Source organism: Lingula anatina, chromosome 4, assembly GCF_051362555.1.
Source record: "Lingula anatina isolate TDL-2025a chromosome 4, LinAna3.0, whole genome shotgun sequence".
Taxonomy (NCBI): Eukaryota; Metazoa; Brachiopoda; class Lingulata; order Lingulida; family Lingulidae; genus Lingula; species Lingula anatina.
Window position 1 is genome coordinate 24,850,826 of NC_141770.1, and position 17,687 is coordinate 24,868,512.

Here is a 17,687-nt window from a genome sequence, read left to right on the forward strand (position 1 = left end):
GAGACTGAATACAAAATACAAATACATTGTTGATATCAATATAATCCATCAAGACAATCATAAAAATGCCTACCGTTGCCTCCAACTGTGTACCACTGGCAAAGCATTCAGAATAACGAGCTCAAACGTCACACATGCGCCCTAGAACGTTTCCCTAACAACGTCACACCTAATAAGCAGTGCGTTCATTTCTTATCTGAACTTTCAATGAACATGCATGTAGCGCTGCTTACGAGTGGTGCTGTAGCCTCGGGAGTCGACTTAAGGTTTCACAGCTGGTGCTTGTGATGATAATTCTGCACCGTCTAATGTGATGTTATCGTGTCTTATTGTACAACCACAAATAAAAGAAAAAAACGCCATAAATGTGACACTGCTCCGGCGCGCAGCTGTAATACAACTTTCGCGCGTGACATGTGTCTGCTGCTGTTATTATTATGAAGTAACACCCAGCTTCTTCCAACTGTACTCACTTTTACATGCAGATATTAAAAAAATACCAAGGCCCCATAAAGAAATACATTGCAAGCCCTGACACTGCACCGTGACAAAATTGGAAAAATGTGACGCAAATTATATGTCGACTTGGGGCGTTCGTATTTCTTCGTGGCGCCGTTTATATTTCATTGTGTTCATAACTTCAGTTTGTGTTATATACGGATGTGTTGATGCTTATTGTCCAACTTCTTTTATTTATTTGCAATATCTCATCGATATTAGGGACACACGTGCCAGGCGAGTGATAATTAAAACCAGGTTGATTGTGACAAATAACTTGCCTTCTAACTGCAGGCCACAGCTTCAGTCTTAAGGCTTCCTTATATGTGACGATCTACACTTCACTTCCAGCGCCAAAGTTTTTCTTTGATGCTTGTCAACGTTTTCTCCCCTTGACACAAGGTCGCGTGTCTAAATGTGATTACACAGATATGCACCGAAGGCTAATGTCCTTCCCTCGCACTCAGCAACCTCAATTACTAATTGTTTTCAACTGTGCTCGATTTGAAGATTTTAGATGTCCTTGGAGGAGGATGGGGTGCGTGTGAGTATGTGTGTGTGTGGGATGTGTGCAACTGACACTCAGTATGCAAGGGAGATAAATAACAATTAAACACGTAGTGCGTATAATACAAATCCTGACACTCAGTTGACTACTAAGTAGCCTTCGTCTTAATTTGTACTGTGGATTGTAAGTTTTGAAAAATCGATCTCCAGTTTCGGGTTTCTGTGGGTTTCATATTAGAGCAAGTCCAATCATTTGTAAATAGTGAATGCCCGGGCATTCAATTTGTTACTAAACTGCCATACTAATATACCGGTATATATTCCAAACTGCCCACCATTTAACGTAAAAATAAGGGTCAATCAAAATGGATGACAAGGGCTGTAAAATAACTGCAAAGTGCATCGCCCGTAAGCTCTTTATAATGCCATTATTGAGTTACTATGTATTGGCTTTACGGGTTTTCCTACATCATTTTAGGATTTTCGATTTGATGAGTATTATCTCTGGACTTGATTTTTTTTTCTGATTTTCTGGAACTCCCAGATGACGTTTCAGAGCCATCTAGAAACTTCATATTGAAAATATAGGTGATTCATGGCTTTATTTTTGAATTGTGTTTTGGGTCTGTCAGCCACAAGAGACGGAAACCGGCCCAAATATTTGGAACGTATCCGAGACCCATGTTTTGAAAACAAATGTCTTCTAACATGAGAGTGGAGAGTTAATACCATGTCAACTTTATTAATTACGACGTTATACAAGCACATGGTTTAAATATCCAATTATTACAGGACGTACATCTTCCAACTGCCAGTACAATTCACGTAAACATCCTGTACCTCTGCACCTTCTCTTTGCGAGACTAACTTATTTCACCGTACCATTTCACTTTCCCCTTAACTATAAAAACGTAAAGTTCAATATATCATTTTTTCTTGAGTATCAATAGAAAAAACTTAGGGCGTACACAGTAAAACTATCGTACTAGGTAGTTCGAAGGGTCTCTCGCTGAATGCAACCAGATAAACAGATTTACACGTCTCCTCCTGGCGTTCAGTATAATACAGAAAAGCTAGTGAGTATACGGGTACCTTGGAAACAGGAGGAGGCGTGTTAATCTGTTAATCTGATTGCATTCAGCGAGAGTCTCTTCGGAGTTGGATCGATCTACGTAGAATAATAATTTCATCGGGAATGAGACCTTCAATAAATTTCCTCAAATACGGACATATATATTTTCCATTATTCTATGTGCCGCATTATATTTGATGACTAATTCATTGTATCGTTTAACCTTACCCAAAACGAGGACATAATGAACTCATTATTTTCTCGCGATTAATGGTGACATTTCACCAATTTAACACCCAGTTTTACTATTTCGGTATTATATGTCTGAAAATTAGCAACTCGTAAAACGTTAGTTGCCAATTTCTCATATAACCTAAACGTATTTGTCCTTAGTCCATGGCAATAACTTATCAGGACAAATATATTGGCTATTATGACTTCATTTATCCCACGAAAATATATTACAACATAAAGCCATGGAAGTCTCCATATGCTGTTTTGCTATATGCAGTTACAAATGCGTCATTATGGAACGTATGTGGGTTGGAATGTTTCCAAACAAATTGGTCTGTTCATTAAGAGAGGAGAAGTCGACAAAGTTATTAGAGCACTAAAATGGTAACTCGGAACATCGGCCGAGAGAAGATTTGCTCTGTTAGAAAACAAAATATGTGGATTGCTAAGTGATTTATACTACAGATCCTGTGTTATATTAACGTTCTACTTTAATCAAGTATTCCAGAACTCTTCTTCTCTTTTTTACACACACGCACACACACACACACACACACACCGCTCCTTCTACACATATCCATGTTGCTGATGTCATCACTTTACTAATGCTGTCTATTTACCGTTTATTTGCCTCATGGTCTTTGAACTCTAAAACTCCACGGATACGTTTTATTGATTGTGCAATAAGTACATTTTATTTTTCACTAAAGTTCACGTCAGTTTCATGTAAAATGAATAACATGCCCTAATGATGTTGATAGAATTATTAAGCCTACTTCTACTGTATATTAGCACGCTTTATGGAAACGATGAATACTGCATGGTATGCACTATTTGCAGTCTTGAATAAGTGCAGTTCTTGTAAGCATGCCACAGAGAAACAAAAAAACACCGAGACGTTGTAGATGTAATAGAACGCATTTACACAACTGATAGCCGGGTTCGTATTAAAAAAAAAACAAAACAAAACAAAAGACAACAGATTTACAAAATAATGAGTGAAGCGCGTGAAACACGTCATTGTAATGAGTGAGACTAGATGACAAGTGAACATATTCTCTTGCGGTGCTCTGTGCTAACGTCGATCGTTCGACATTGTTCACTAACAGTGAAACATTCAGTTCTTTTACTACACTAACTACTGTACAGTGTGTGTGCACTATACTGGTAGTTGCATTGCAGATCTATCCAATCATTCATTGTCAGTACCATTGCTTCTCTTCTGATACTTGATCGCCTGCCATCGCTGGCAATATCCTAATCAAAGCATTCCTGTAAGTGGACAATCTTAATTCTAGAAAAATCACGTTTAAAATCAAGCGGAAGGCGGGTTCAGATCACAAAAATAACCCCCAGACTTGTAAATTAATTTTAATGGAGTCGCTTGCTTGTGCAATCGACTAGGTTTATGGCATTGCATGTAATTATATAGGCCTAATGCAAGTGTTCTTGTGCAATTTGAGTAAATAAGATTGGTATGCACCGCGAAATAGTGCTCCATAGTGCGAAATAGTGCATCCGCCTTAATAAGGAATTTAGATATAAGACGTTCAGAAGTAATATCTGAGAGATTGGAATTAGAGAGACCGCTTGGGGGAGCTAAGAAGACGGCCGTGAGTTATGGGAGAGGGTTCCGAAGTTGGAGACTTCACGTAGATCATAAAGCTAATAAACCATAAAACTGGTCATTATGTGTTCATGGGTTTTCTTTGAGCGACCTGAGAGACCCTCTTCCTGCTCATTCTTCTCTGATGGAGCTGATTGTAGGATGCTGGGATGTGATTTGTAAATCATTTCTTTTAAAAATGGCTAATTCCTCTGAAGATCGGTAGTACGTATATGTTTTTATCCTGTGATTTCTGCTCATTTTATGTCAATCTAACCGCGTGGAACACAGATTAATATTTCTTGTTCGATATCAGTAGTTAGGTGGGTGAGACACCATTTTGCCCATGCACGACGTCATGACAACTTCCTGTCCATGTCGAGATGACGTCACGGCACTGAAATACCCAATCGGCAATCCTCGGCTCATTCCGCAAGCTCCATACTAACCTCGGATGAGATAGGCGGAGAAATATGCATCAAATCCATGCATTTTGTTCGCCGGAAATGCCTTCTCACTCAATTCGATTATTCCGCTTATAAAGATGGCCGTCAATACCCCTGATTTTTATGATTCTTTACAGTTTGCCAAACAATGCACTAAGATTGACTTTGGTTTAAAGGATAAACAGATACAGACGTTGAGAAGATTATGGTCTAAATTAGCGCAAGGTTGAAAGTAGTTCCTTCCCAACAATCAACAATCAAATATGGATGCCTCCGTATGACGTCCGAGGTTATTGTCGAGTGCGGAGACATCCGAGTAGTTCCGAGTGCTGAAATACCAAGCACAATGACGTTTCCTGCCACTCTTCCGACAGCGGTCCTACTGTGCTGTGACGGGCACTTTGGATTTTAATTTTGCACATAAAGAGCGACATACAGTCCTGCCAGAATGTAACCTTACCAAAATGCCTTATGATATTCCTACCCCACTCCACAGGGCCAGAAAGAAAAGCACGAATGGTAATTGCAGGCTAGGAGCATCGGCAAATAAACGTTATCGGATACCGAAATTAGTCGGTCCAACGGACACACAGTCCAACAAAGATATATATTTCTCCATAGACTACTACAAAACAGGAGCATCGGCAGGAGCATCGGCAAATAAACGTTATCGGATACCGAAATTAGTCGGTCCAACGGACACACAGTCCAACAAAGATATATATTTCTCCATAGACTACTACAAAACATTGTGAATGTCATATTAAAATTATCAAACAGTGCATTTAGTTTCACAAAAGAACAGCTTACCTGATCACTGTAAACGACTTATGATACCAAGGACAACCAGCGAACACATAGCTTGTACCGTGTTCTATTTATCTGAAATTCATAGCCGTAGGCTGCGGAGGTACCCCCACCCCCTCCAACTCACTCACACCCCACTCACAGGAATTAAGTTAAAGGAATTTTAATGGATCTCTATAAAGCGCCATCCCTTTCCTTCTCCAACCCTAATAGAAGTTTCAATTATATTTGCTTCAGTCCACTCGTAGCTGAATACACAGGTGGTACAAGTAACCTGCATTGCGGGTATCGTAGGATTTTACATCTCTCTTCACCACCCCCCCCCCCCCCCCACACACACACACACACTCACGGGATGGGCAAACTAACCCCTCAAAACTATTAATCAACGTATTGGGTTGGTTATCAACAACTGTGACGATCCTAATGCATTTATCAAATATTCATGATTGTTTCCGAGATACGTGCAATATTACTAAAAACACAAATTAAAGTAATAATATAATTTGATTGATGGAATCGTTGAATGCAACAAATCCATCGTGGTTTCTAATGTAGACTAATAGATCCTAGACTTATGTACTGGCTGTTTCTAGTTAAAATAAAAAATGTGACGCTATAAAAAGTAGAAGTAAAGTTCCCGTCTTAGGGCGCATTCCCATAGATTTTACGTCGATCTATCTCCGTGGGGAGTCTCACTAGATTACTGTCAGATAATCCGGCTTCAATGTCTGAAAAGCTGTAAGGGGGTAATTAACTTTCGTGCCCGCTCGGCTGACAGCTATTTAGCGTGAACCCCCAGGGAGTTAGGATCGATCTATTCTCTGGGAATGGGGTCTTATATACCGTATTACAGATGCGTCTCAGCGTGACTTACAGACGCCTGGTCATTTTGGGACCTGATACAATATAGGCGTTGACGCTCTCGCCTCTCTGGGGAGGAAACAGCCCAGCATGCCGTATGAGGTGCTGAAAGCTATAACAAACGAACATTATCTTTCTCAATAAAATACAAAGCATGTGTAGATTTTTAACTTCGAATGTTTATGCATGCTTTACCAGATTCGTAATTTGCTCTGTCTACATTTGGTGCTTTTATCTCAACTCTCACGCAATTAATTTGCGGTTGATTGTATTCAGCACCAGGCTGAGGAAGGAACATGACCTTACATCTCCCTCAGCTCCACACTGGCTACTATCAACCAGATACCGATTGAATAAGCAGCACTGAGTGTAATGCGTAACTATGTAATCTGGCAACTGCAATATTGCTGAGGGGAAAAAATCACTAGATCTGAGGACCAAATTTAAAATCAAACGGAATGAACCCACTGCCATTTAATGGGCATGAAAACTGACGAACGTTGCCATGGATTGTGAACGAATGCCAATTAAAACCCATACTTCTTTCGGTATAAATTGGATATACAGAAGGGCAGCTCCCGAGATACGACTGAACCCAGCATCATGCTATTTTCTATGTCCATTTTCGAATTTTATTGCTACATGAGATTATAACTAGTGTCGTTGAAAACTAACCTTACCAAAAGACCGCTTTCAGAAAAAAGTTAGTATTAAAAATATAAAACATGTCAAAAAATTCAAAACAAAAATACTTAAGTCCATAAAGTGTAATTAACTGTTTTACAAGCGGTCAGACTGGATTTAGGTCATCTTCAAAATTTGAGTTTATGAAGAAAATAACATGAAAATAAAATATAAAATAAAAATAAAAATAAAAATAAAAATCAGTAAACTAGTGCCTGTGCCAAAAAGGCAATTAATATGCAATCTCTATGCAATCAATGGCAAGATATATACTCACAATTACACTGAAAACTGATAAAATAGTGTCAAATTCACGAAATTGCATGCTGAAATGTAGAACACCAGTCAACCAGTAGGCCTATACATTAAACAGAACGCTTTGATATGAAATGACAATGCTGACAGGACGAATTACAGCTTTTCCCGATGGGTACATGTATTTTGGCCTATACCAGAAACGGATATACATGTATCTTAGACACATTTTCCGACTGCAGCTTTATCATAACAATCCTAAACCCATTGAATAATCACATATTCTGTCAAAACATCCAGAATCTAACCTGGGCTATTTTCACCGCTGCTAGACCACCCTGTACCTTATGAATGTATTTACGTACCATTGATGTCATCAGATACAATATAAACTCTTTGGCTGCGTGTTTTACAAGGACGAAGCTAGTGAGTTGCGTTCTGCTTCGATCGCTGCAGCCTTGTTTCAGAATTTCTCAACCCTGAAATTGACGACGGCTACCTGCCTATCTGATCGTATTTATCACTTATGCAATAGTTAAGTCGATTAGCCTACATATTTCTTTATTAAAGTCTATGGCAATACGCCGTCAATTCCCCTGTCTCTGACATGCAAAACTAAATAGGCAGTATAGACCTTGAGAACATTAATTAAAGAAAGGAGATTGTTTCCAAACTGAACCAACTAAGGGCGAAACAGAATACTCGGTGTTTTCACATCCTCGCCATCAAGGGTTCGGAAGTTCTACATTTATAAATCCTAAGAATGTATATAAGTGCGCCAAGGCGTTAAAAGACAACATGAACTTAAATGTTATGAAAGCAATTATAAATGAAACATTTCTTAATGCCAATGATTGCATGTACAGCACGGTATAATACGGCGCTTTGCCAAAGTGCCTAAGGTCTACACCCTTAAGCGTTGTATTATCCAGTTAGAAAAGGCCCACCAGATTGCTCACAGCTGACAAAAATAGACATGTTCATGGCGGTTGTATAAAAATGCATGTTTGAATTTCACTAAATTGTTTTAAAGGTAAGACCTTAAACCTATGTTGCACCGTACGGCGAAATCGTACACGATTTTCCGTGCGGGTTTGTTTAACATCGTAAGAGACGACGGGCGTGCATGTTTACAATATATTCAGGTGCCTCTTCCTCGTGACCTTGAGGTCAGGTCAGACAAGATCATGGAGTTTGTCGGACGAAAATGGGTCATGCGGAGACCTTAAAATCTCAGTGCATCTGCTGCACAGCCTCGGCACTGCTTCATTGCTGATCGATAATTTGTCGGTGCAGTCCCGAATTGCGCATTTTTGAGCACACACGCATTTTTGAGCACGCACGTGGTTCTGTAATGAGGAGACACACTTCTGATGAATTAAACTAAGTTTTAACCAACTTTATTGATGCCTCCTAAACTACCCAAAAACTCCGTAGCAATTTTGACAACTGCGTATCACAAGGTTATTTGCTTAACTACATGTAGCTGCAAGATCTCGGCAAGTCCGCCAATCAATGGTCGTACGGGAATCGTGCAATGCCATCTACGATATTGCAACGGGTTTTCGATTTGAAAAAAAGCCAATAGTTCCAACTTGACAAAACCGTAGAGTCTAAGGCTTGCTTACAGTAGCAATTGTACCCTATGCTTTACGCCATGCGTTCTTGGCATTTACCACTTGGCCTTAAAATTGAGGAAAATCACTACATTTGATAAAGCTCAATTGTCACTCCCTTCAAAGTTGCTCTTACGTGATTTCAAAATCGAAAAGCGAATTTGAATTATTTTCGGAACAAGCATTTTATTTGGAAATAAGTAAACAAGTAGTTGTAATTTACATTGTTTCCAATTCCGGTGTTACATTTGCAAAATGGTCCGACATTAAAATCAATGTAAAAAGTGTTTATTAATGAACATAACCTTCTTGACCTTTAATTACAGTCCGGATTTTCTGAGAAACACATTGTTCTATTAATATACACTGTGCCGTGTAACAAATAGTAAAACCTTAAAAACAATATCCACTGTTTGTCAGCAATTCCCAAGATCAATAGAAATAGACGTTTTCAAAGAAATATCATCTGCTCGACCTTAAATGCAGTTATCAAGAAACAAACGGTCCTTTTAGTAAACACTGTTAATGCAAAACAAATATTTGAACTTTCAGAACAGAAAACACAGAGGATTTTCCCTGTTTTTTCTTCATCGAAATTCGATAGGGCAAGGAGGCAGTATTGTCTTTTCATGATCTGTGATGATGCTTGCACCAGAGAGACCGCCGCGAGATATCGTTTATTGGCAGCGCCATTACGATCGGCTTATGTTTATCAGCAATCTGGACTCAATCGTCAAGGAGACACTTATTCGCTGTCAAGCAGGGCATTTTACCCTACAATAATCTATAAACCAATTACAAAATGTAATCCTTGAACATAGATGTTCATTTAAAGACGGGTTCTTTGCAAGGACGTAACAGTCATCGACGATTCGGTAAACATTTCGCATCAAGATGTTGTAATTCGTTTTCACGTTCATGCAGTAAAACCAATGAGCAGATAAAGCGTACAAAGAAAGTGCTTCATTTTTTTTTTCAAATCTAGCTTAACCAGTTTCTGTTACAAATAAGATATTATTAACGGACTGGACAGCAAAAAATGCAGTGAGTGGTTGAAATGAATTACATCTTGCTAGCAAAACGGTAGATGCAGGAAGGACTTAACACGCTGTTAAAACTGACGAGAAGGGTCCCTGACCATCCATACGGCCACTCACCCGCATTCACGTGGTCAGTACACAACCCTTGGTCACAGCCGTCTCTGATAATTAACTAATCACCTTGCCATTTGTTCCCAAAACCAGGTTTGTAGTTGACCCATACTAGCCCTTATATAGTTACATAGTAGTAATGCAAAACATTTACCTCTACTCTGTGGCTGTATATGCCACAATGTACAATGTAAAACGCGTACGTGGTTTTGGCGCATTTAAACCGAGATTAGCAACTCAAGTTAACAGATTTAAAAAAGTACTTAAAAGAGACATACCGCAGTGAAGTTCCCTGCGCCAGTGCCTGCCTCCGCCAAAGTAAGCGTATGTGACACACACCAGTGTAAGTACACGTACCACCGAGGCCAAATTCGTTCAAACCGTGTGAAATCAACACGCGGAGGAAATGGGTGCCCAGCTGTGTGTGAAGGAACACGCTAGAAGATTACGTGTGGTTACTCCCAAGCTGCTCGTCAATTTTTTGTCTTAATTATGAACGGAAGCAATTCGTAGAATCAAAACTGCAAATTGGATCTGATGAAGAACCTTGAGCCGTGTCTGTTGACAAACTAACATGGTGTTATTTTCTGAATACACACCTAGTGGAACTTCAACCGAACATTTTCGTGTCTCTAAAATGGTTACTAGAAAGGTCCTTGAAGCGAGGAGCCGTCAACGTATTCAGTACTGCGCTTTTCCGTTAGCTGGTACAGTATTATGCCTTTCCACGATACTGCGATGTTGTTCCTTATGCCGTTCTTAATGACTCTATCCACAAGGTAGGGACGACGACACAGTTCTACATTTAACTGCCCACATAAAAGTGTTCATCAGCTGCGTACTGAGGATGACCCGAGCTAAACTCCGCTGTTGCCGCTAGGTGCCGAGCATTAACGCCACGGTTTATGGATCTGACTTCAGAAAGACGCAGGAAAATAGGGATTACTGCGTCATACATGCGAACAGAAGGAAAACATAAAAAAAGGTTATCCTTTGTTATGCATCGGTAAAGAATGACAACAAAAACAGGGCAAACAGTCAAACAGACGGATGAAAAGACGGCACATTATAACAATAATTATTGACTGTGAACCTGGCCAAAATAGAAATGAATGTCATTTCAACTACTTGCCTTATTGAACACTCATTAAAAAAGTGTAAAAGGAACAGATGATCTAAAATTTCATCAATAAATCGCATTTGTGACACCTTTTACCTTTTCCATACATAAAATCCCTCTAGTACGTCAAAACTGCGCTTATATAGTGACTTTTCCTGAGGGCTAACATGATACGGCGAGGTGTTTGGAGAATGTTTCAAAATGCAGTAGATGTGCCGATAATTACAAATGTTCGTAGTGTGTGAGTGTGTGTGTGTGTGTGTGTGTGTGTGTGTGAGAGAGAGAGAGAGAGAGAGAGAGAGAGAGATCAAATTCGAAACTCAAAAGTGAACGAAAGATTAATAGTTCTACAAGTAAGTTACTAACACTTCCAAAACAATCTTACCTCAAACAGCAGTGGTGGGGGACTGAAGGACAGAAGATGTTAACTGGTAATTAAGGCAAGGGGGTCAGAAGCTATATATACTTAGACTCGCTTTGGTCGGCGAATGTAAAAATAGTTCTCGAAAGCATTTTTACTGCAATATGTAGGTCTTAGGGATGACAATTTCGCTTGGTTATATACTCTCGTTTTGTTTGTTATACTTTAGTTTGGAAGTGGAAAGGGGGGTGGCGAAGAAGGGGGGAGGAGGAGGAGGGGGACGGCAACTACATGCGTATACCTTCTTTCCTGGATTAGCCTTGGTGTTGGGTTGGATAATACGACCAGTTTTTTGTGGTTCAAGGCAGATTAATGTCTCTTTTTAGTGTCTCTTTCTTTAAAAGCATCATCTATGACATTTCGACGCAATTTTTAATGCAACAACAACATGATATTGCCTCTGGCACAGAAATGGTTTGAATCAATAGCTTTAATTAGAACCACGAGGGGCTGCAGGGAACAACACGGAGTTGCCAGAAGTGAAATTTCATTGAATTGGTGTAGCACTTTTTTTTTTGAGTTGTTAAAGTCTAAAGGTTATTTCATCTGATACATGGACACGTGCACATACACACAAACACACGCGCACACACACTTACACACACACAGACACGAATACACAAACACACACACAGAGACACGAATACACACACACACATACACGTACACATATGTATACACACTCACACGCATGCACACAAATATAATGAGACAGGCTGAGAAATAAGCTAATATTCGTACATAGAAAAACCCGCCTGGGACATTACTGAAAAGCACTGAATAACACGACATAGAAAATCAACGTCATATTTCATTTCGGTCAATTGTTTGTGGTCCGTTGATAGCACGGTTTGATAATGAGTGATTTAATTTCGGTTATCAGGCAAAATGAAACTATGTATCTTTCACCGCGGCGGTGGTTATTTATCATCTTCTCGGACCTACCATCACGCAACAAGTTATCTGTAAGCAGCGGCGGAGAGCTCCGACTGTCCCTAACGTAATTAAGTTTCTTTAGTAAGGCTTTATGAAGCATTTCTAGATAGACTAATTCATGAAAATGACGCCAAAGAATTGATTTGCATTGTTATAATTGGTCTGAGATTTATAGTGTCGTTTCAGAACTATGTGCAGTCGCTTTCATTAAGAGCAAAGGAACAAAAAAGAAAGAACCAGCTCGGGTTTGTTAATTCTCCATCTAGGGTAAAAAGAGGTCACATATGGACGCTGTTAATTTGCTAGCTTATAATTGGAACATAATGTCACAAAAATGAGACAAGATATTGGACAGGCACTTCCAAGAATCCTTAATGGTTCACATTTGGCTCCTTCAGACCGATATGAGGACACCGAGAACCCAATAAGTTTAGCTTCGTTAAGACCATATTTATCAAGTGTGCCATGCACGTGCACGTGGTACAGACACTGGCATGTTATCACCAACATATATGCTACATGTATGTCTCGTCACATGAGTTATATAGCAATACCAATAATTATAAGAAACCAGTGAAATCATGCTTCACTAATTTACATGAAAAATGTCCGTTCTACATATACTGGGAAGGTTTTTCCACAAGGCTCGCTTACAAATAAGTCAATACAAAGGGTTTTAGACTGCATTCCCACATATTAAGATCGATCCATCTGGATCGACCTAACTCCCAGGGGGGTTCACGCTAAATTGCTGTCAGCCGAGCGCGCGGAAGTTAAGTACCCCCTTACAGTTTTTAGTAGGCGGGACAGACATTTAAGCCGGCTAAGCTGAGAGAAATCTAGTGAGACTCCCCAGGGGGATAGAGCGATCTAAAATCTGTGGGAATGTAGTCTTAGTTGGGAGAATGCACTGAAAGGGAAATGGGTCACGCACTGATTAAGTAAGACCTCTTTATTATCGGTTATTTTCCTATTTTCGACGAAATCTGTGATTGATCAAAGGTCTGTTCATTATGGAGATGATGGTTTGTCACCTCAGTAATTGTGTGAAACCAGAAGATGTGAAAGACCGCTACTTTAATTAAGTTGTCTCCGTAGCTTCCTTTGTCTGAGAGCTAAGTATCATGGATATCACAGCCGATAGCATTTGCCGTATTACATTTATATACGGTACCTAGTAGCTATTATTAATAGAAAGTTTGGGCTTCGAATCTACTTTTTACCCAGCCGCAAAACCTGAAAATCTCAGAGAAAATTTAACTCATAGTTGGAGCCAGTATCATCAAGGCAAAGCCCTATCCAAAAGTTTCTTGGTGTTTTTAGAGATGGAACGCTTTTCACAAAGAAGAAAATTTCTAGTAAATGCAAATATGCAAATAACACTATAAACAGACAGTGTAGGCTCAATTCGTAGTCACCTTTCAAACTCTGCCGCAACTTCAGACATAAATTATTTGGTTACTTCTAAATGGGATCACTGTACCCTCCAATATCAGGGGCCTATAAAATAGTTTACGAAATTTAAGTACAGGAACTGAAAAAAAAAAAGCATCATTATCGCGTCTGCATGAAGCTACAGCTAGCCTTTGGGAACGCTTAGACTGGGTTCCCATATCTAGATCGATCTAACAGGATCGATCCATCTCCGAAGGGGTTTCTCGCTAAATTGCTTTTACCGTAAGCGACTTAGATGTCTGGCTCGCCAACTGAAGCTGCTAAACGATAATTAATTTCCCCATAGCTGCTTCTGTAGGCGCGACAGACATCTAAGCCGCTCAAATTGATTGCAATTTCGCGCGAATCCCCTGGGGGATAGATCGATCCACAGTCAGTACGATAGGGTCTGGGAATGGTCCCTTACAGACACGGCTCGATTTGAAACTTAACCTCAGCACTGTGAACTAGCTGTGAAAGGTTAGGGAAACCATCATTACATAATACCTTTACTTACAGGTATGTACGGACCGTGCTAAATTGTCTTTTTACTGAAATAAAAGAGATAATGAGATAAAATTGATGATGGGCTCAACAAGGTACTCTCCTTAATTGTGTTTAAATCATTAACATAACAACTGAAATAACTGTAGATACAGCTGACATACAGTAAATATCCCCTCATTTTTCCTCCCTTCCTTCGTTGTTTTTCGTTCACTGATTAAAAACATCTAAGGGCACTGTCGATAGTGCTTTATAATCACCATACTGACTTATGTCGCCTGTGGCCTTACGAGCCATTCAACCGATGCCCATTTCCGTCTAAGAATTGCCCTTTGGACCGTTCGTAGAATTGGATTTTTTTTTGTTTGTTTGGTAATGTCATATCTTGGCGTATTACCAACATATTATCCAATCTTTTGGTGATTGTGCACGCTGCATCGCTTAGTCAACAATAAATCTTGCCCCAGTTTTGAGAAATACTCGCGTGATCAGTCATTTGGCTTCGAATGCTTTAAAAATCGTTATAATTAACTAACGGTGCGTCTTTTTCCCAGGAATCTGATGTAGTGACGCCAAGTAATTATTAGATAAATGTCCATGTTACAAGAAAATAAATTAGTTTTTTTTTTTTATTTATTTGCGTCACACCTCAAAAATAATTATCTTAAAAGCCCAAGGGGCAGAAACGCACTGAAGTGAACCGCTCTTTGAGATGAACTCAAATACATGGGGCCTCGCGTTGCAGATAGCCATAATGAAACATTAATGAAATATATGAGTACGTCAAGAGTCTCCTAAGTGCCTGACAATAACGTATTGAACACTACGTATTTCTATACAGATACAGTTTTCTTTATTATTGCGAAACTTTCGTCATCAATGCCTAAATTTTGGACTTGTCAAATATGTCATCTTAAATAAAGCTGTCTTCATCATATATGCATGTATAAGCGGCTTGTAACGAAAAGCTACAGAAGTCAATACCAGTTCATCATCATGGATGTGTCTGTAAAAGGAGAGTCAACGGAGGACAGGGCACTGATGACGCGATTCCTTACCAGGAACCAACAGGTTCGATGCGTTGTTGGACAGGCTCCGCAACTCAAAAGCATCGCGAATTGCGACCGAGCGCAAGCGTCTCTATGCCATTACTCGACATTTACTCGCCCCATATGTAGGCCCTAATAGCCTCGAAATGAAACGTGATTCGCAATGCGCGATGCTTTCGAGTTACGGAGCCCAGAACGTGCAAGTGCATGCCCTACATAAATGTCATTACGGCAAATTTGGTCTCAATAACGGACCAATCATTTATAACTAAATTGCAAAATTGAATAAAAACGAAATGAAACACCGAATCCAAAGAGCAGGGGTGGGTCGAGCAATAATTCGTCAGTGGGAAAAAATTTGCCTTTCCTTCGAGGAAAATTCGCTTTGGTAGGCCCTACGAGAGTTTAATAGTCTGCCCTCTAACATTTCAGCCTAAAAATGTTTGGCTTTGGTAAGTCAGTTGAGGTTTTAACAATTATTCGCCGATAGAATTTTACCCATGCATTGACCGGTGTGACAGGAATAGTAGTCTTAGGAATGGCAGTCCGGGCTCCCATATGATTAGTCAGGCTCGTAGCCAGGAGAGGGTCCGGGGGTTCGAAAGAACCACCCTTTTGCTAGGAAAAGGTCCACTATGGGTAAAATTTGATCTATGTACTTGAGGGATTTATGGTAAAAGGTCCACTTTTTCAGAAAACGACCCCCCCCCCTCTGAAATTGCTGGCTACGGGCCTAACAGGTATTGGTCACTTCACTTCACTTCAAGATAATACCCTAGCTGACTACATAAGGAAGCACGGTATTGGTCACTTCACTTCAAGATAATGCCCTAGCTGACTACACAAGGAAGCACGGTATTGGTCACTTCACTTCAAGATAATGCCCTAGCTGACTACATAAGGTAGCACGGTATTGGTCTGAAACATGTGTCGTCTCTTTCTTCTTAAAATAAGCTTTAAATTGCATTCAATTGGACTCCATCTGAATTATCTCAATTACACCAAAATATAGACTAAATTGGTTGAAAAGTAAGGTCTTTCATCCGGGCGGATTTTCTTTTGCTAAACATCCCAAGGAACGTGGGCAGCAACTGGTGGGTTGCTGTCAACTATTTTTTGTAGAAAATAATCCATTTACCCTGTCACTCCATTGACACAAAGCTACAATATCGATTCACAACTGTGCTACACTGACAGGCTCGTCATTCACGCTAAACGCGATGTGGCCTAGACAATGTTTTTAACTACAGTATATACATGTATATGTTACTGCACATCACATTTTCCTAGAAACCGTTGCATCGTTTTTTTTTTGCAATTACATGGGCTCCTGAAGTAAACACGTTTTTTGTAGGTTAAGCAATGGATATTAACGGTACTCTGACACAGAAACTCGTTTCGTAGGGGCAGAGATCATGCGTTGCATGTCGTATATGTTTGTGGTCTTTATAAGTATATATTACTTAGGCTACTAACTCGGTTCTTTTGTAGAAACCCAGAAATGTAAATAGCAAGTGAGTTAAGACTGGGGAAAGCTTTAACTCGGGATATCATTATATTATGAAGTTTTTGTTGAATTTTTAATAAAGTCTTATTCAAATAAAAAAAAAATGATTTTAAAGTAGGCTTCGCACAAATCGAGCTTTACTGGCAATAATTTCCTCAGATACGAACCTAGGTAAGAAAATATACATAGCTGTAATCAAGCTAAGCTACTGCCATATCATAACAAGATTGAAACGTACTGAAGAAAAGAAAAAGACGCCTTACTTACTGGTACACTATGGATCGTGACTTAATTCTTATCAACCAGAGGCTTCTGGCGTTTCTCCGGGTTTCACTACAGCACCATCCTGTTATTCAGCCTCCTTTGTAGGCGAAAGTTGCTTCCCCTCGGCATCGAACGCACGGTAAGTGTTTCTCAATAGCACAGTCGAAAAGGCTGTTCTGATTTGATTTGTCGCAACTATATAACTGTATCCATGGTTTCGAAGAGGTTTCGTCAGCTTCGTCTAACTTGTCATATGCAAATTATCGACATTTCATAACTTCTAATTGTGCAATTGTACATTTGTCATGTTTCTGGAAACTGGTGCCAAAATTAATCAAATGCACGTAGATATACAGACAGTATTCATATTTTTTTGTTCATCGAGGTACAAATAATTAGTTTTGCCCGTTTACCACACAGAACGTCATACTAGTACAATGTCTAAAAAAAAAAAAAATACTATTCGACCTCATGTCTGGGGAATAGAAGATGCCAATCCAACCGTTCTCGCATGACAATGATTTCTTTAATAACCGACACGGGCGAGTACAACATAGATAGTGTGCATTCCCAGAGATTTAGATAGACCTAACTCCCTGGGGGTCACGCTAAATTGCAGTCAGCCGAGCGCGCACCATAGTTAATTACCCCCTTACAGCTTTTATTAGGCGGGACAGACGCTTAAGCTGGCTAAGCTGATAGTAATCTAGTG

General features: G+C 39.7%; 1 protein-coding gene across 3 annotated transcripts in view; it reads right to left on the reverse strand.

The window, feature by feature from the left end:
• LOC106151503 (putative G protein-coupled receptor B0563.6) overlaps positions 1 to 17,687 on the reverse strand; it is a 44,237-nt gene that overhangs the window by 17,871 nt on the left and 8,679 nt on the right. Inside the window, exon 1 of one of the 3 annotated variants that reach the window (XM_013524804.2) lies at positions 16,979 to 17,403. The exons of 1 other annotated variant lie outside the window; for it this stretch is intronic. The gene's annotated coding sequence lies outside the window, so the exon portion shown is untranslated. Of the gene's footprint in view, positions 1 to 10,018; positions 10,856 to 16,978; positions 17,404 to 17,687 lie in introns of those variants that run through there. One more of the 3 variants, XM_013524801.2, reaches the window with a different exon arrangement.